At 37.5% G+C, this 21,024-nt stretch overlaps 1 protein-coding gene across 2 annotated transcripts in view; it reads left to right on the top strand.

The window, feature by feature from the left end:
- The first annotated feature begins 1,199 nt into the window (after positions 1-1,199).
- The window catches only part of LOC131663135 (zinc finger protein 236-like), a 283,440-nt gene continuing 263,615 nt past the window's right edge, over positions 1,200-21,024 (top strand). The window contains exon 1 of one of the 2 annotated variants that reach the window (XM_058933275.1): positions 1,200-1,447. The gene's annotated coding sequence lies outside the window, so the exon portion shown is untranslated. Of the gene's footprint in view, positions 1,553-21,024 lie in introns of both variants that reach the window. The other variant, XM_058933284.1, reaches the window with a different exon arrangement.

Below are 21,024 nucleotides of genomic sequence, written 5' to 3'. Positions count from 1 at the left end.
TAACACAAATATATGTAAATAAATGTATATGTATAGATATCTATGTATATTCATCTAATTTCAATTTACTCTCTACATTTTATGTTATATGCATACATAAAAATGTGTCTGCATGCAAGGGCACTCTATTGCTATCTCTTTCTAATAAATTCGATTCTCGCGCTCTATTCGCGTATTCTATTTGTCTCATTCTATGCCCGATTAGCACAAAACGTTTTAAAAACGTCTTATAAACGTTTTCTGGTAAACTTTTAAACGTTGATGACTTTTAGTGAAAAAACGTTTTTGCACGTAGTGCACATGCGCAACACACTGGAAGCTGTATTAAATTTATTAGAATCATATTTCTACGATCATTTATTAATTTATATATAAAAGTTTTATGTGAAAAATTGACATATAACAATTAAAATTTATAATACCAAAATGATAGTATAATTTTTATAAAAATTATGATTTTTCGTTTGAAGTTAAAAGTACAATACCAATCAATTTTGTTCTGTAACTAAATTCGACAATTCATTAACAATATTTTAAACGAGAGAATGGTGGAATCGATAAAGTAACATAAGTTTTTGTTCAATGATGTTATTTTTACTACAAAATGGTCATTGTTTGTAAATTCAGAATTATAGGTAAATATTCTAGTATTTATAAATAAAGTGATATAGGTAAACATTCTAATATTTATAAATAAACTATGCAATTTGACCTACACACATATGCGCGCATAATCGAAAAGATTAAGTTGTTTAACTCGGCATTAATTAAGAAATATTTAGATTAAAAATATCGATGATAATGTAAAGATGTTTGAAGTGATCAGTAATAGCAATCATTATTATTAATTTTTTGTATAAAAAATTTTAATTTGATAAATAATTCTAATTTCATATTTGAATTGAGCAAATTGAAATCTGTCAAATAAAATGTTTATTTCTAATTTTACATAAATTATGCAGACCGTAACACGAAAGGTCAACCACATCAATTTGGCAATTTCTTTTTATGCTTACGCATGCGCTGTAATTAAAGTTCTGAAAAAGTAATTATTTTATTATTATTAATGCGAATTTTGATCGTTTGCAACCTTGCGAAAAAAAATTCTATTCTAAATAAAGTTAACACAATTATCTGTCGTGATAGAATTTCTATCATAGCAGTATTCGAGAAAGCAGTATTTACATTTTAAATTTCTTTTCAAATAATCAGAAATACAAGAATTTTTTAATAACAATTTTGTACCGTGCAAATCGTGCGGAATATTTCAGCATAATGATCTACTAATTTACATTATTAAAAATATTAATACATCAACTCCTACAGGCGTCAAGGTACTGCCATATCTAATAAGAAAACGAATAGTCGACAATCAACAAATGGTTTGAAAATAGTACAAGTGATCATAGATGTTTCTAAGTTTACAAAGTACGTCCCAAAACGAAATGTGAGTTAATTACTTTCCAATATCATGATGAATCAATAAAATGGATTTAGAATATAATATTGTATATTATACGATGGTAAAATTGAATTCAACGGAACTTGCAAGGTTATATATCTAATAATTATTTATTAAATTAAATGAACATTATCAAAAATCAATTTAATTATACTGTCTATCTAACTGTTATATTCTATCTGTTATACTTTATCAATATGGAATATAACAGATTATAGATATAAAGGTCAAACCAATAATATATTTTTCAAACAAAAATTGATAATAGTAACTACTAATTCATACCATTAAGTTATTAATTATTTTAACAACAAATACAACAAATTGTTATATATTTTATTTTGTTATTTAACAAATAATAAAATTTGACATGCTTACTTGAAAAAAACATTATAGATAGAAAATGTTAAAGTTTAATAAATATAATATGGTTTCAATTAATTAGATATTTTAATTTGGAACGATTATTAAATTTATCAAAATAATAAATCATGTATATACACAATTAGGGATTATGGTTGATCACTTTTAATTTATATATAATCAAGATCAAGGATTAAGAATAAGCTTATTTTATAATAATTAATTTTAGGTTTTGTTGGCTTATTGTAAGGATAATTTTTTGTCTTCTTGATCAGTTTCATATTATCTGTACATAAATATAGTTTAGTGGAGAATTTAAATTTTATTAATTTTTTAATAAATTTATTATTCATAAATATAATCAATCAATCCTCTTGAAATTTATTTTATTACTGTTTAAATTTATGGTATGTCAACTTTTTAATGTTCAAAAAATTACAACTATCTATTTAGTAACAAAATCATTATTGTATGGGTAAAAAGGATGGGTAAATTGATAATAATTTGTAGCTAAGTCCCATGACTTTATGAAATATGTATATTAGTTTTACAATAATCAAACAGTTTCTATAAAATAATTTAATTCATCTGTTATGTTGCAAATTAAAGAAATGTGAAATATTAATACATCAAATAATCATTAATACAACTATGAAATATTGTTATTTAGTTCACTAAATATAAGAACATGTTATATATGCCATGCAATAATATTTTCCAGATTGGTAATTTTGAATTTTTAGTTACATAAAGAAGATTTTAATATTTGGTATAGCAAAACTTACAAATCACGAGTGTCAGATCTTATTTTATACATTGGTATTACTAATATAAAAGAGTCTGATGATTTATATATGGGGCAAACTTTTCTGGCAAATATTTTTTAAATATTATGTGTTGTAATGATATTTTGGATTTCTTAAGAGTTTCAATATTTCTTACTTATTTGTGACCATTAAAGATATACAGTGTATATGTATCTAATATTTAAAGAATTTAAAAAATTGGAAGATTTTAAACAGTTGCCCTGTAATCTTGTATATGTATTTTGCAATTGTTTAAATAATATATTAGTCTTTTAGGTTATTTAATACATTTTTATACTTTATTAAGTATTTATATATATTTTTTACTATTACTATTTTATACATAATTATGAATAAATACAAATTGACAGAACTGTTAATCCAGGCTTTTTGATAAAATAAAATGGTCAATAACAAATGTCTTCACAGCAATAGGACAATATATCTTTGGTATAAAATGTACAAAATAGAAATTTTGTGCGATCTAGCAGAAAATTATTATTATCATTGTTTACCTTAAATATTTTTTTAAAGTCTTTATATTAAATGATCGATTTCAATGGCTTGTAAGGAATTTTCATTATATTTTTAGTCATTTTTCAGATTACACTATAAACATTAAATTAATATATATCCATTGTTTGAATACAGGGCAATGTCTCCCTTAAAAAGAAGAGTCATTAGATTTAATACTAATGTAGATTATAAATTCATGATTCATTGCTTATAATTTTGGCTCATAATTATAACTTTAATTGCCTAAAATTTTTACCCATTTTCACACATGCGTTTTTTAATATATAATCATTATATAATTATTAAATCCAGAATATATGTGAAAAATGTTACTTTATGGAATAAGATAAAAATTGTTTAAACAAATTGATAATTTCATAATGTAATAAGTCTACATATTGACCAATTAAATAAACGTTACTTAAAATAATAGGACTTTTTTTTGTTTTATGTCATTATTTTAAGTTATTTTGTTTTTTATGAATTTATTTATGAAATCATTGTTCTAGAATTAAAAAGCAATCAACTCCTATGTCCAAATTAATTAATAATCAATAACTAGCTGATGATGGAAAATTATATAATAGGTTGTCAATACAAAGTAATATTTCATTTCTGAATGCTTAAACAATAAATTTTCAAATATTTAAGAACAAAATAGTTTTTGAATACTAAAATCACAAACAAAAACAGAAGATTTTGTGATAGTACATCAATGTTTTTAATTAGACAATATATATTTTGTCAAAAATTAATATTTCCTTGAATGTAAATTTCATAAGACAAGATAGGCTACATATATAGTATATTTATATTTACATGAATATATTTATACGACATATAATACATAATATACTATCTTGATTCCCTTATAGTTTTCTAAAATGATAAAATTTGTTATAATGGAAAGAACGGAAATAGTGAGAGATGGAAATTCACTTAATTTTAATTATATTCAGCAACGTTTCATCAGCACATTTGCTGACCTTCCAACTCTCACTATTTCCCTTTTTTCCATTGTTACAAATTTTATCATTTATACTATATATATTTATACTCCCTGCTAAAATGAGGACATAGCTTTGGATAGGAGAAACTGCTAATTCGGTTACAGTCTAATTCTGAATCCCACTAATTGTATTAAAATTCATTGAAATGGAGTCATATTGACAATATTATTGAAGTGCATTAAATAATTTAGAAAAGGAATCTATTAAATTGCATTTGAATTTTATATCTATCAATCGCTTATAATTGAACTCTTTTGGTTTCGTTTTTGAATTTGAATTCGTTTTAATAAATTCTTGAAATCAATCAGTTCTAATGACTTTTTATGGGATTCAGATTTAGTCTTAAATTGGATTGATAATCGATTTCAATCCACAATAATATTTTTCTATTAGAATTAATACTTACCACAAGTAAACCTATCTATCAATCAATTTAAATGATACTTTTTTATATTCGGGCAATAAACTTTGATATCTTTTCATCCATTTTTATTGTCTGAAGAATATAATCCATTTTAATTATTTATGTTAGAATTTAAATTTAGTCTCAAACTGGATTGACAACGATTTCAATCCACATTAATATTTTTCTATTGGGATTAATACTTACCGCAAGTAAACCTACCTATCAATCCATTTGAATGATAATTTTTCATATTCGTCCAATAAAATTACTATCTTTTTTCCTTTTTATTTGAATTAAGGATACAATTGATTTTAATGATTATTTTTAGAATTTAGATTTAGTTTCTCAATGTACTGTTTTTTGATTTTATCTAGTATCTATGCCTGCTGAATTTATATGGCCTCAAACCTACCAATATCTTTCAATAATAATTTTTAGTATTAAGTTAATTAACTTCAATGTCTGTATCTTTTTTAATAAAATTAAGGATACAATTGATTTTAAAGACACTTCTTGGAATCCCGATTAAAATTTAGAATGGATGGAGTATTGATTTCTATCAAAAAATAGAAAGAGTAGATACAGTATTTAACTTGATTTTTTTTTACTTTCTCTCGCCGTCTTTTCATAGTTTATATATATATATATATATATATATATATACACATAAAGATTGCATTGAATACTCTTACTGATAAATTTTTTGCTAAGTAATTTGATAACAAGTATATAATACCTGTTATATTGTTAATAAAAATATAGATAATTAAATCAATATATATATATGTTATGTAACGGGGATTTAGACTGCTACAATATGTTAATTAAACCGAGAGTGAGTAGTGGCTGGCACATATGCAGCTGTTCGCGGCACTGCGTTTTCTGCTACGCAAGACGGGCCCGGTAGGTCAGATCGGCAACTGGCCCGCGGAGAACGTCGTGGGTCACGCAGCTTAAATCGCGAAAGTTAGGATAGGAAGGAAAGGTAGTACAAAAGAAAAGCCATGCAGTTTTGATAGTATACGAATATATAAAGTTTATGTACGAGTCAGTGTACAGGGCGGTTCAGAGAGAGCGGCGACATATGTAAAGCGAGAGAGAGATTTAAGGAACGGTCGGTACTTACATTAATCGAAGGCCCTCAATTACGATTCAGCACGATTGCAGAATTCGCCTAACTACGCTGTCGCTTATAACGAAGGATGAGAGGTATTGCACGCTCAGTTGCACTTCTCTCACTTATCACAGTCGAAAGTCTCTCTGTTGACTCTCAAAAATGACTGAAAAACAAGATCAAAGAATTTGCATCAAATTTTGCTTCAACTCGGAAAAACGAGTTCGGGAACTATTGAAATGATGCAAAAGGCCTTCGGAAGCAAGTGTATGAACAAAACACGAATAAAAGAATGGTATAAACGGTTCAAGAATAGTCGCACTTCTGTCGATAGTGATTCTCGTTCCGGCCGACCTTCGACGACAAAAACTGCAGATAATATTGAGCGGGTGCGACTTGCAATCGAACAAGATCGTCGTATGACTGTGCGAGAACTAGAAGAAGACCTTAGGATACCAAAAACTATCATTTCGGAAATTTTAACAGAAAATTTAGGAATGAAACGCGTGTGTGCGAAATTCATCCGAAAATTGCTCACAGCAGAGCAGAAGAACATTCGCTTAGAAATCGCTCTGGACAATCTGGAAATTGTCAATAATGATGATAATGTGCTTAGAAAAGTTATTACAGGTGATGAATCATGGGTTTATGGTTATGATCCTGAAACAAAACAACAATCTTCACAGTGGAAGCATTCTGAATCGCCAAGACCAAAAAAAGCACGTCAAAGTCGGAGCAATGTTAAGTCAATATTGATTATTTTTTTCCATTGTGAAGGTGTTGTACATCATGAATATCCACCAACAGGTCAAACAGTCAATAAAGAATACTACCTTCAAATTTTGAAACGTTTGCGTGATGCAGTAAGAAGAAAACGGCCGCACTTTTGGTAAAGTGGTCACTGGCTTCTCCATCACGATAATGCGCCAGCGCATTCATCCAATCTTGTGCAGCAGTTTTTGAGCAAACACAATATCGCATTGCTTCGACAACCTCTATACAGTCCCGACATAGTCACTTGTGACTTTTGGCTGTTTTCAAAACTAAGAAAACCACTAAAAGGACACCGATTCGATGAGAAAACAACGGTTGAAAACAATGCGACGAGTGTACTTAAAGCTATCCCTAAAAATGAGTTCCAGGACTGTTTTGAAAAGTGGAAACATCGATGGAACCGCGTTATTCAATCAAGTGGGGATTACTTTGAAGGATGCCACCCACCAGATGATAAAGAATAACGTTAACACGAAAATATAAAGGTAGGCCCAATACTTTCCGGACAGACATCGTATATATATGATATTCTTAATACTATGGTCATATAGAGAGAGACACATAACGAGTTGATATCTAACTCGTTATATCCCCCACCACCTGAGGTACTAACTCGAACCTCAGGTCTCTCTCGTAAAGAAAACTACAGGGGATAGTCAAGATTAATAATTTATTATAATAAAGAAAAAGAACAAGAGTTATTTTCCCTATCGCGCTCTCTCTGCGACATAGGGACCGTGCCAATGAAAGGAAACAAATTAAAATGGCGTTAATGTCATGATTAGGGAAATAAAAGGAGCACGGCAAACCCTTACATTGTAGGCGGAACGGCGCAAAATTTGAATGGCGCGCAGGCCAAGGGGTGAAAGATCTTCGATCTTAATTCTCGCTTTTCTCTCTTCTTTCTTCGAGGCCTTGAGGCAGAAGACTTGAAGAGAGGTGGCCATGCTGATGGTAGTTTAATGGTGGCGGCGCTCACCGAACTTGTCACCGTAGGTGTATCGCGGCTCCAGCCCCTGTTCGAACTTCCAATGTTGGAAGAAGTTTGGGCAGTTTTCGGTCCTACTGACTGCCGTCAAGTTGCAGACGTAGCAGAACCGCATGCCCCTCTTCTTCGGAGCTGGACCATCGTACTTGCCACATGGCCTTGTGTCATCTTGGTGCAGGAGCGCAGAGTATTGAGGGTTTAAACCCTCGTTTCCCCGGCAAAATCTGCCAGGCAGCCTTTGGGCCTGCCTTGCGATCTCGCAACGCTCTTCACGAGTGAGCAGGCGAGGATCGGGACGGGTTGGACCTGGCATGTGGCTCGGGGACGGATCAGGGACAGCAGCGCTTGCAGTCACGTCAGAAGCCCAAGCGTACTGGACATTTAGTCCAGCCAGTTGGCGTTGGAGCTCCAAAATTTCTTGCCGCTTTTACTCTTGCTGTGCCAGAAGGCGTTCGCGCTCCTTCTGGATGGTCTTGGCCTCATCTCAGCGTTCTGCAGCTTGGGTGAGAAAGGTCTGGCGCTCTATTTCATCCCAGACCTTCTGGACAAAGTCGGGGGATGCGGCAGCTTGAACACGGGAGTCAGGGTGCTCGGTGAACGCCATAACGGCAGCATAGGCTCGGCGTTTCTCTTCTTGCGCCCTGATACGCGCAGAGCGACACGATCGCGCCTTAGCTTCTGTGTCGGCCCATCTTTCCTCGTGGGTTTGGGCAGGTGTCGGCTCCTCATCCGTGACGTCGGTCAGCCGCACGGAAGATTGACGCGGCTCGGAGTATGGCCGTTGCCTTTCGTCTTGATTGTCCGGAGCGGGGAGAGCCCGTTCGGCACGCAGAAGTCGCTCCTTTTCCTCTTCTCTGCGCTTGGCAGCGTTACGGTCTGTCCAGCGCCTAGCCTGCTTCTCCTCTTCTCGTTGCTTGGCGGCATATCGTTCCACCCAGCGCAGAGTCAGCTCCTCGATCGAGGGTAACTCTGGCTTAACCTCTGGCGGGAGCAGAGCCTGCGCTGTAGCCATCTCAGAGGTGACTTCCGAATTGGGCCAGCAGGCTTCGGGGAATGGTCACCTGGACCACGTCTGGCTTTTCACGGGCTTAACGGGTAACAATTTTCTGTAAAGGATTCATCTTAATTAATAAGAGCTAACCAAGAAAAGAAATTGAAAACGGTGAAGCATAAGCGGAAGCAGGGCAGTAGGCAAGCCAAGGGCAAAAGTGACTGTGGAATATCTTGAAGAGTATAGCGTAGGCTTAGTGTTGTTATGGCGTCGTGTAGTGTAAGCACGTTGTGATAGAGGGATGTTAAATGTCAAGCTTGCCTCTAGGGCGCAGCCGCCGGGGCGAGGTCGTTACCAGTGGCGGTATGGCTTTCTTAGAGCCCCGTGGTCGGCCTCTTTTCTGATGAGTACCCTTAGTACCAGAGGAACTGGGCTTAGATTCAAATGAGTCTTTGTATCATCATTCACTGGCACAGAAGAAGCTGTTATCGTTGATTCCTCCATCACTGGTAGAGCATCTGCGCGGGCGCTTTCATCAATGGAAAGTTTTTAATCTTTCCCGTACAGGACGTCACCCTCATCCTGTGTTGCGTCCGAGGGAAATTGCTCGGCATCGAAACAGGGCTTCATGTCACAGACAGCTAGTGTTTGCGTTATTTCAAGCTTTTCCGATTTGAGGGGGTATAGCGTCTTCAAGACATTACCACCCTTCTCTCTGGGCGCCAATAGGTTGGCATAGCCCACTGTCTTTCACTCCTTCGCTTTCGAATATTTGGAGATCCGGAAGTCAAGTTTGCTACGACATCCCTGGCGCGACTCAGCGAGTCAGAACCTTTTTAATCTAAGGCGGCGACCTCCTCGAAAGGAGTACCGATCTTTTCAAGGTTCAACGCTCAAAGAGAGCGGAACTAAAGGCTTGACCCTCGGTTTGGGCGCGACGGGACTCTAGTTGCCCCAACGTCTACTGCGTCGGAAGCACGCAGCGTACAAATCTTACGAGATTTGCTTGACCTGGTACCACTACCCCGCAGAGGCCAACCCAAATTGGGATGTCAGAGGAGAGACTCAGCCAGGACAGCCAGAGGAAGATTCTTTAGACGATCAACCAACTAAGCCTCCCTCCTGGGCTCGCGTTCAAAATACATCCCACCCTGCGTTCCTGTATTAAGGGATTTCTCCCACGACTCACAGGTCCATCGCTTCGACGTGCCGAGGCATGTCTCCCCATTGCGTTTCGGTCCAACCCGCTCACGCTGGTGGGTATCCGTCATTCGAAAGGTTGTTTTTACCCCGTTCCGTCCCAAAGTCAGATCTTTCAAAACTCTGTCGTTGGGTCAAAACGGGGTTCATCGCGTTCAAGTTCGACATTTTTTATCGTGGTCGCTATCCACGGCCTTTATTGCTTGGCAAGCTTAGCCAGAGCCGCCTTTTGGCCACCCTTCTGGGTGTTCACCGCGTCACCCCGTTGAGGCGGAGCAGTTGGCACTTGTGAGATCTGCCGTTCAAAGAGACCTCGCTTGAAAACGCGGCATGTCACAGACAGCGACTTTTCCTATATCGACTCCATTCTCATTCCGAAGCTGATAAGAATTCATGCCAAGGCGAGATATCACAACAGATGGGCCAGCGTATTTAGGTCAGTGTTTAGCTGCTATGGCTTTAGCCGCAGAGGAGAGTACTCGGTTCTTTACCCAAATTTTATCGCCGATGTAGTTAATATCGCGATGTTTCCGATTGTAGTACTTCTCTTGTCGCAGATGAGCAGCTTCAGTCCTCTCGCGGGTATCAGCTCGTAATTCGTCAAGCTTTTGCATGCGAGAGTACCATTCTTCATGGGCCGTAGTTTCTAGCTGCTGTAAAGCAGCGCGCTCTTCCCTGTGTCGAACGTTATATGACGGTTCTGGATTCCGTCTATAATTTAAGAAGGCTGGACTGGAGCGAGTACTCTCGTTGATAGCAGATTGTAGGCAAAGGCGAACTCGCCAATATGCTCGTCCCACTTATTATGTTTATCCGCAATAAATGCCGCGATCATAGTTTTTACGGTGCGGTTTACTCGCTCGGTCGGGTTCGATTTGGGGGAATAAGGAGCGCATGTGCCGTGAAAGACGCCATGTGCATCTAAGAAAGAGTCGACTAACGAGTTTTTAAAGGGCGTACCATTGTCTGATAAAAATCTATCAGGGATTCCAAAACGTAAGAAGATGCGAGAATTAATCTCTCTCTTGATCGTTTTGGCATTGGCCTTGTGGATCGGAATACACTCTATCCATCTCGTGAAGATGATTCACCCATGAAGATGAGTAAGTGTTCGTTTCCTTGAGGCGATCTCGGAAAGGGGCCCATCGTATCACCACAGACGATTTCCCATAGACGGGAAACAACGTGTTTTCCCATCAGTCCAGCAGAGCTCGTTGTTCGATTTTCATTTGCTAGCACACTTGACAGTTACGCACAAAGTGTGCGGTATTTTTGTAGACGCTTGGCCAGTAATAACGTAGCACCACCCTCTGGTGAGTTTTGTGTCGGCCTAAATGGCGAGCTGTGGGTTCCTCATGACATTCCATGAGAACCTACTCGCGCTGTTCTCTTGGAACAACGAGCTTCCAGGCATTGTCATCTCCCATGAGATCGTCGATCACAGGGTCTGGTCGATACAGCTACAAACGACCGCCAACAATCTTCCAGTAAGGGTGCGCTTTTGGATCACGTTCGACCTGCAGAAATTTACGCCGGTACCACGGATCCTTTATATCTTTTGCAACTGTGAAAGACGCTAGCGAAGCTGCTACGTGTTCGTCTGTCTCGTTCATATGAGAAAGTACATCGGGCACGACATTATCCTTGCCCTTGCGGTGTACGATGTTAAAATCGTATGCCTGGAGGCGCAAAGACCATCGGCCTAATTTACCATTGGGGCTCCACAGATTTTGGAGCCACACAAGGTTGTGGTAATCATTCACCACTGTGAAGCGATATCCCTCAATGTATGGTCTGAATTTTTCTATAGACCATATGATTGGAAGGCATTTACGTTCGGTAACCGATAGTCGGCGGTCCGTAGGCATGAGGATGCGACTAGTAAAACATAGGACGCGGTCCCCTTCTTCTGTCTTCTGAAGTAAAACACTGACAAGGCCCGTATCACCAGCATCACACTCCAGAATGAACGGCGCAGAGAAGTCAAGGTCTTGCTAAGACAGGGGCCGTAGCTAGAAGTGCTTTTATCTGTGTAAAAGCGGTATGATGCTCGTCCGTCCATACGTATTTGGTTTCCTTTTTCGTGAGAGATGTAAGAGGTGCAGCCAATGTAGCAAAATCCTGCAGGAATTTTCGGTACTACGAGGCCTTACCAAGAAAACGTCGCAATTGTTGTAGATTTCTTGGCGCTGGGTAGTCTGAGATTGGTCGCACTTTTTCAGGGTCTGGCCGGCAGCCGTCACGATTAACTAACACGCCGAGATAACGAATTTCGGACATGCAAATCTTGGACCTTTTCCTATTAATGGTGAGGCCCGCTTCGTTAATTCTTTCCAGAATCATCGTGACCCATTTCACGTGATCTGCAAACGTGTCAGTCGCGATGATCAGGTCATCTAAATAGGCAAAAGCGTGGGGTTCCATTTCAGGCGAGGTAATTTTATCCGCTAGCATTTGAAATGTAGCCAGGCCGCCCGCCAGGCCATAAGGCATACGAACGAATTCGTACAAGCCCATACCCGGGACTGTGAAAGCCGTGACTGGTATTGATCTTTCCGTAAGAGGTATCTTCCAGAAGGCTCCAGAACAATCTAGAGCACTTATATACTTGGCGTGCTGGATTTTGCGCAAGATCACATCCATATACGGAAATTGATATGCCGGAACTTTCGACACCGCATTAACTTTACGGTAGTCAACGCAAAATCGATACGTACCATCAGGTTTCAAAATCATAACTACTAGGCTTGACCATTCGCTCTGGGACTTCCGGATTATTCCTAATCGTAACATCTTACGCACTTGCTCGTGCATTTCGTCCTTTATCTTCTTAGATACCACGTAATATCTTTGCTTAATTGGACTCGGGCAGTTGAGGTCTATGTCATATGCGATTCAACTTGTACGACCTATCTGTTCGCAAAAGGGATCGGGGAGCAACTACCGCATGATTTTTTCAATTTCTTCTCTCTGCTCATCTGTGAGATCTTCAATCGCCAGAGAGGCTAAGGCCGATGCCTCTTCAGTTTTCTCAGAGTAGAGAACTGCAGGCACGCCTTCGTCGCAGCCATCATATGTCAGCCTGTTAGATTTAGGATCTAACATGGCTAGAAGGCGCGTTTGAAGTCGGCACCTAAAGTGCACTCAGTGTCGACTTTAGCTAATATGAAAGAGTCAATTGTGCGCGTTACCCCTCCCAAAGTAAAAGGTAACTCTACGCTACCTATAATAGGTACGTAGTGGCCATCAACTGCCTTTGCCCTGGGGCCCACATACGGTCGCATGCGCCAATTTAATGCGGCAGCGATAGAGATGGCGATAGGGCCGAGGATAGTACGAGAAGCTCCGGTATCTCAAAGTCCTCGAAAAATACAATCGCTGACTTCAACAGTCAGCTACCACCTGTGGAACTTATCGACTAGGGCGCTTATAACGGTACCTCCATTGCTGATAGACTGCACGTCGGAAGGGTTGACTTGGGCTAGCATTGAATTACCCACCGTGTTGTGCGGCACCTGCGCTACTCCCATTACGTCGCTAATCTCAAAGGTCCTGATGACTAGGGGAGTATTAGGGACCTGGTCTACTTGCTCCCTCGCCCTTTTTTTGAATCCTCATTCTTCTTCTGTTGGGAAGAACAATCTGGGCATGTAGCCTTGGTGTAACCAGGCCATCTACAGTTCCAGCAAAGGAGTAGGTTGCCATCAGGGCCAGGTTCTTTATCCTGATTTCTGTTGGAGACAGGAGTAACCGCAGTAACGCCATTGCCTCCGGGGCGTCCCCAACTTCTCCTGCCTCCACGTGGACGAGGCCATTATTACGAGGTGAGTCTCGCTTGGGACTATTAGAATTTTCCTTCGGAGTTGTCTCGGGTTTCTGGCTAGAACCTCCTTTATTCTGTGGCAAAATAGGGGTCTTAGAAGCTTCAAACTCTAAGTTTTTCTTCTCCAGGAACTTCATGAGTACGATTTCCAGCTCAGAATCGTCAATCGGCCGTGTTTTCTCGCTTAGAGAAGACAAGCCAGAAGGCTTAGTCTTAGTGGTTTTGGTGCCTGACTTATAGGCTGTTTCACACCTGGGGCGAGCAGAAAATCGCCGATGAAGCGGCAGCCGGCAATCAGCTGTGTCAGGCTGCCGCGCACTATCGGCGATATCCTGAGCGCCACACACTTACTGATGCTGACCATTAGTGACACCCGGAGACGCGAACAACACTTGAACATACACATCACATGACCGAAACAGGAGCGCTTCAGGAGGCGCTCCAAAGACCGGTATCAAGACACGAGGTGCACGTGTGAGAGAGCGAGCGGCCATTTTGAAGTGCCGAGACAGACTGAACATGAGCGAACGAGACAGTCTGAGTAAGAGTGAACAAGACAGAGCGAGTGAGACAGACTGAACGAGAGTGAGCGAAACAGACTAAGTGAGAGCGAGCGAGATAGTCTAAACAAGAGCGAGCGAGATAGACTAAACAAGAGCGAGCGAGATAGACTATATGAAGCGAGCGAAATGATAAATACTATAGAATTAAATGTAAATGCGAAGATGAGGGCATGACAAATGAATTGACTTTAATTATTTTATTATTCATAATTAATTAAAGTTGAATTTAAGTATGAAAAATGGAAAAATACAGAAGTAGGAAAATTTGTATGCGACCTATACACATCTATATTGTAATGATAAACGACAAACATTCCGACAAATTAAATTGATAAATTGACTGACAAAATTCGAACTTCTGACGAAACTCGCTGGTAACGTCACAACCAATAAGCTAATTAGAAGAAAATTTGATTTCCGTCCGCATCGAAAAATAGATAAGAGTAGAGGTAGATCTTTCTCATCGATCAATGCTAACCGACGTTGTGGAGGGTGAGAGAGGGTAAATAGCGACAAAAGTAGGAGATAGAATGAGGGCGCTGTATCTATCTAATAGTAGTACGTACTGATCAATGATGAAATATTTGGAGGGCGCTACCGATATCCGAATTAGCATATCAGCCAATAATAGGTTTTCTTCTTGGAAAGAAGAGAGGAAGGGTGATCTTTTACCGTGAATAACCGATTCTCGTCCATTTTGCCGCTATTTCTCGAGCTGGAACGAGTGACCTGTGTCAGACAACCTAATCTTTCAATTTCGCTCGCAGAATATTCCACCGAAATCGTAAGTGGGCAAAGTGCCACTCTCTATTAGTAATTGCGGAGTGCGGGCGTGAATTTCTCGGCCTAACAAGTCGCCGCGACACGTGGATCCGTCGACGCCGATCTCTCCGGTACGTAAAGTGATTCGCGCTGACCATTCCGCCATTTCCCTGAACTGACGGGATTAGAAAAAGGTGATCGAAGAGAAAATCAGTGATCCAGATAATTCGTGTTGACCTTCGCTATCTCCTCGAATCAGAACGTGAGTGTTAGAATCGAAGATATAGAAAACCAGTGCTTAGTTCATTCGCGCTGACCTTCCGCTATTATTCGAATTTAACGCGCGTGTTGGAGTTAGGCGTAAAGAAGATTAGTGTTTAGCTCATTCGCGCTGATCTTTCGCCTTCGTCCGAATTTAATGCGAGTGTTAGAGTTAGGCAAAGAAGACTAGTGGTTAGTTCACTCGCGCTGATCTTTCGCCTTTATCCGAATTTAATGCGAGTGTTAGATTAATCGGAAGTGTTTGAGTTAGGTCGCGTTAACTAATTGCTCGGTTATTAGGATGTAACTTGAATGTTAAACCTAATCAAACCAGGTATTAATTCTTCGATTACGTCGCGCTGACCATTTCGCCATTTTCTTTTAATCGAAGACCGAATGAAAAGAATTTTAGTCTCTATTAATTCGCGTCTTTACCATTAGGTAGAGTCTTGTTGAGTTATACTGACCTTTCGCTTATTAGACTATTTGTATATGTAGGTTGAAATAAAATTAATAAAGAGTGATCAATTTTTTTTATAATTTTTGCGTCTTGTAACCCTACCTTCTTTACATGCAGATTATTTTCAGCCACGGATGATTGTAATCGGGAAACACTGGTTCGTCATTTTTCGGTTCCAACGATAGGTGACATACTCGAATTCGAACGAATCTCCGACCCGAGGTAAAGTGTCACAACCTGAGCTGCCGGCATATTACGGACGAGAGGATGGAAAGAAACCAAATTGTTGGACATCAAAGGCCTGAAATAAAGGAAATCGCGGGTCCACATATGTTTGCCCACTCGGCGCAGTCGCATTGGAAGCAAACCGGAATACGTCGCGAACTAGGCCCTATCCCGGACGATCGCCCTAATCACACAGCGGTCTGGCGTCCTAATAAATAATCTGGGATAAAGGGCTAATCAGACCTTGTGACGGAAGAGCTTCGAGAGCGCGGCTAAGACCCCCGAAATTCCCCGACATAAATTATATATCATTAGTTTCTCAGTTCCCAAATAGGTACATGGATTAGCCCTGTACAACGATAAATCGTTGATTTGAGGTTCATTTTGAAAAAAATAAGTCTATAAGTTATATAATTTATTTCAATAGCGTTATGCATATCTTACATAAAACAAACCTCAACTGGAATGAGTTTCTTCATAATTCTCGTTAAAATGTTTAAAATTTATTTGCATGACTAAAAAAGCATGATTTTGAGAATGTGAGAATGAATGCTGTCTTCTAAAATATAAGATTTCATTACTCCCAATGATAAAACCTTCGAAATATCTGCAGTTTTCACTAACACTTTTGCTATCTTCACGAACACTTAAGTAAGTAATTGGAAATGAATATACAAAATATCCTTATGCAGTAAACAGGGCCATTCCTTCAATTTTTCATGTATTGATATTGCCTCTGGAGCAGTATTATTTATGAAGGATCTTTGAGTTGCAAACGTTTGTTGTAGAATATTCGTTATGAAATCAAACTCTTTACCATCTTCTACATTGAATGTTTTCTACTCAAAAATAGTGAGTCTCTTTTGTTCAATCGTTTTTTCAGTCTCTTCTAGTGGTATAGATACTGGCTGCCAGTTGATACATCTAGACTTCACAGACTTTAATTTTTTCTGTTTTGCTAGAGGAATTTTGAATTTTTTGGTTAACGTACTAGTCTGTTTTCTTGTCAAATAGTTTTGATGGTTTACAAGTTTGCTCAAAATAGTTGCAGTGTCATTCCCGCGTTTTGAGACTCCGTCGTTCTTACGGTCTTCAAATATTTCAGGATACAGCGTAACCATTTCTTCAGCAACTTAGTTTAACATTAGGACAGTAGCAGTTGTATCTAAATTTCCTAATTCGTCAATGGTTCTTCGCACAATTTTATCTTTGTCACTAGGATTGAGACTCTGTCCATTCTGAAGATCCTTTAAAATTCTTGGTTCAAAAGTGAGCCAAGGCAGTTTTACTTCATCATGACGCCCTTTTTCTTGGTTTCCATCAGATGTTTTGCGACTTCATCTCAAGTAGACTTTGGCACTTCAACCTTGTTTTCTTCGCTTACACTGTCGATAAGATCAATATTTTTTTCTGCCGTTACGTTTGCGTTTGATGTCGATAGTCGAACTTCTGGAGTAGTATGATCATGAGAAATACTATTTTTTAAATGTAGAGGATTTGAATCATTTGCAAGTCGCTTTTGCCCATCGGATAGTAACATCAAGACTTTATTTTGGTAACATCTTAGTGAATCGTTGTAGATAATTATACCATCACATTCTAAGATGAGAATTAAATCGAGATTTATTATTTTTAATTTAGTTGTACTTTTAACGATTACGTTCATTAATAACTCTTCATCGTTATCCATAGCTACGGCAACCTTCTTGTCCCTATCATTATTCCATACTCTGCACAGCAGCATTTAAATTTAAACAAAAGAAAAACAACAAATAAATTATTTTTCATTGAAAATTTCAACGCATAAATTCTATTTTACAATGAAAACAAATGTCAAACAGCCACCAAAATGAAGTTTATTTAGCCACCAAAACTCAAACAAACAAAAATGCAATAAATATATTATAAGTAGTATTTAAACTGCAAACTTTAAATTCTACAGATGCTTGTAAAAAGAAACACAAATATAATAGTCAATCTTGATTTATCTTTTTGTATACTTACAAACTTATGTTAAATCTTGATCAATAGGCATGTATTTTCAATCATAAACAAGGACGAAATTAAAGTAGTGGACAGGCAGTGGATCAGGAGAAAGTAAAAATGAAGATAGGATTAGTGCCAAACATTGAGCGCATTCTATATGCTTTTTCTAATCAATTTGTTCATAAACTCCTAATTCTGGTATGATTGCAATTCCATGTACAAGGTCTGTTCAAAAAGTATCGCGAATTTTGTATGTTTTCAAAAATTATTTGTTTATTCATGAATATCTATTTTATCTCCTTCAAAGTAATCCCCCTCGGATATAATGCACTTGTGCCAACGTTTTCTCCAATCCTCGAAGCACTTAAAAAAATCATTTATTGTGATCTTGTTCAGCTCCTCCTTCGATGCCATCTTTATCTCCTCAATCGTGGCGTAGCATCGTTCTTTCATGGGCTTCTTTAGTTTTGGGAACAGGAAAAAGTCACAGGGGGTCAGGTCTGGGGAATACGGTGGCTGCAGCACCATTACTGTGTTGTTTTTGACCAAATTTCGGACACAAACAACGATGTGCGAGAAGGGTGTTGTCATGGTGCAAAAGTCAGTTTTTCTTTTTCCACATATCCTGACGTTTCTGGTGGATTGCTTCGCGCAAATTGTGCATAACTTGCAGGTAATATTCCTTATTGACCGTACTACCCTGTGACAAAAGCTCATGATTCATCACGCCCCTATAATCGAAGAAAACTGAGCGCAACCTTCACGTTCGACCGAACTTAGTCTTGGCTCATGCGGTAGCTTCCATTGGGATGATTGAGGTTTGGTTTCCACATCATAACCATAAACCCATAATTCATCACCAGTTATGATCCTCTGGACACATTTAGGTCATCACGGACCGAGTCCTAGATCTCCTGAGCAATGTTAACGCGATATTTTTTTTGGTCGAAATTGAGCAGTCTTGGCACGAATTTCTCGGCGACCCGACTCATGCCCAAATAATTAGTTAAAATCGAATGGCATAAGCCAATCGATATGTTTAGATCCTCAGAAACTTCTTTAATGGTGTTTCGACGATTGTCCAATACTATTTTCTTCACTTTATCAATGTTTTCGTCTGTTGTTGACATGCTTGGGCGTCCGGCACGTTGTTCGTCGTTCACATATTCTCGGCCCTCTGAGAACATTTTGTACCACCGATAAACGTTGCTTTGATCCAAGGTAGCTTCACCATATGCCACAGTCAACATTTGGAATGCGTCTGCGCATTTTATTTTGTTTTTCACACAAAATTTGATGCAGATTCTTTGATTTATTTTTTAGAATAGGCAAAAATCGAAGATGAGACAAAACACATCTAAGCAAAACAGCTGTCAAAAATTAACTAAACATTCAAAATGGCCGACCTTGTCAGCATAAGTAAGAAACATCAGTACCAACATAACGCTACAAAAAAATAAAAAATCAAATTTACGTAGCCCGCGGAAATTCGCGATACTTTTTGAACAGACCTCGTATGTATCCTAAAAAGTATGTCTTTAAGGTTATCGTTAATCAAAATATGCTCCACTGTACAAATTTCAAAATTGCCATAAATACTTTTTCCAGTACAGACCGTCATTCATATTTTAACCTTTAAATTCAATTTTTTTACATTCATATTTAATACTGACAAAAATTTTGTGCAAAAGTCAAAAATAGCATTTTCAACATCTGATTGCATTTGTACTAAATTAATATTAATAATAGGTTCTAATGGTTTTACTCTATCGACGTATTCATCTAAAATCGAGCATTGCAGTAACTCATGCTTCTCTGGGAAAGTTTGCGTAATGTTTTTATAATTTTGAATATGTCTAACAACATTCTTAAAATATACATGCTTGCTTTCAAAACGCAAAGTCCATAAGTATCTTACAGAATCAAATGATTCGTTTATCTCAGGTATGTGTAGTATATATTTATGTTTAGGTCGCAAATTGACTTGAGGAAAATTTTTCATTCTTAATTTAATGTAATCTGCAATAGAACTTTGTAAAAGAGCATTTTGACCGATTGTTAAAGCAGGTGCGCATGTAAAATAGCATATTTCACATAGTAATAAAACCATTCAAATAATAAAAACATTATTTGCAAAATCTTTTATTCAATCTACGAGAGCTAATGAAAAAATCAATAATAAACATCCTATTTGACTAGCAATTCCAGTTAGTCTTTTGCTCTTTGATTCTTTTTTTATTTGCGGAATAAATAATACTTGATCAAATACTTCCATACTGTTTAGTCGCAAATTTAATAATCCCAGCTTAAACCAACGCTTCTTTACGAAATATTCGATTGCCAAAAACATATCACACGGCACAATGCCTTTGAAGATATCATTTGCAATGCGCGGTGGTAAACCAGGAGAACTAACGTGGAAATACTTTAATTCGTTCAAAGGTGAGTTTAGTTTGATACTTTTGACGGATTTAACTTTTACTAACAGTTATTTTACTAATAGTTCCAGGTGCTCGCGCTCGCTGATTTTTCAAATGCATTAACAAGTCGGGAAATGTGAATAAATTATCGAAATAAATATGATATTGAAGTCTTTTACGAGGAGATGTATTGGTCAAAAAGTCATGAAGCATTTGTAGAACAACTCGACTGTCTTGGGCAAATTTAGATAGGAAATCGATATTTTCATTCTTTCCACAGTATATATCAAAGTCAAATAGATAACGATTTGAACCATACAATGCTCATTTTTTGATACCGATTCGTATCGATTTTCCTTTAATAAATTGTTTAAAACATATTTTACCATAAAATTTTATCACCGTTTCATCAATGATGCTGTACATTATTGATTGAAAGCTATGTACAAAAATAACCAAAACTCTTGATATTTTTATTGAAAATGTTCATGATTGAACGTACTCACCATGCTTTATTCTTTGCGTCTTCATCGCTTGATTTGTGAAATTTTATTTTAGATTTTATTCGTTCGAATTCTGGACGTCTAATAGCTGATGCTGCTACATTAGCTATTTGTGATAATCTTTCTAAAGATATTTCGAAACGATCAGGGGTCATATCCTCATTTGAACGTAAAAGCAATAATAAATTTTTTTAGTTCGTCAAATAAAAAAATTTGAAATAATTCTTTAGGCGAACTAGTAAGTACTTTATCTTTTTGTTTTTTAGACATTTAGAAGTCAATAAATGCGCTTCACACGCATTTTATGTACACGTTTTTCATAGGTTTGATGTAATGTTTTATATAAAATTATTAAAAAATCTTTAGAGGTAGAGACCGATATGCAATAAGT

This window comes from Phymastichus coffea, unplaced genomic scaffold (assembly GCF_024137745.1).
Source record: "Phymastichus coffea isolate CEN01 unplaced genomic scaffold, Cenicafe_Pcof_1.1 PCOF00002, whole genome shotgun sequence".
In the NCBI taxonomy this organism is placed as follows: Eukaryota; Metazoa; Arthropoda; class Insecta; order Hymenoptera; family Eulophidae; genus Phymastichus; species Phymastichus coffea.
The sequence above is the reverse complement of the archived record's forward strand: the minus strand, read 5'-3'. Positions and strand labels throughout refer to the sequence as shown.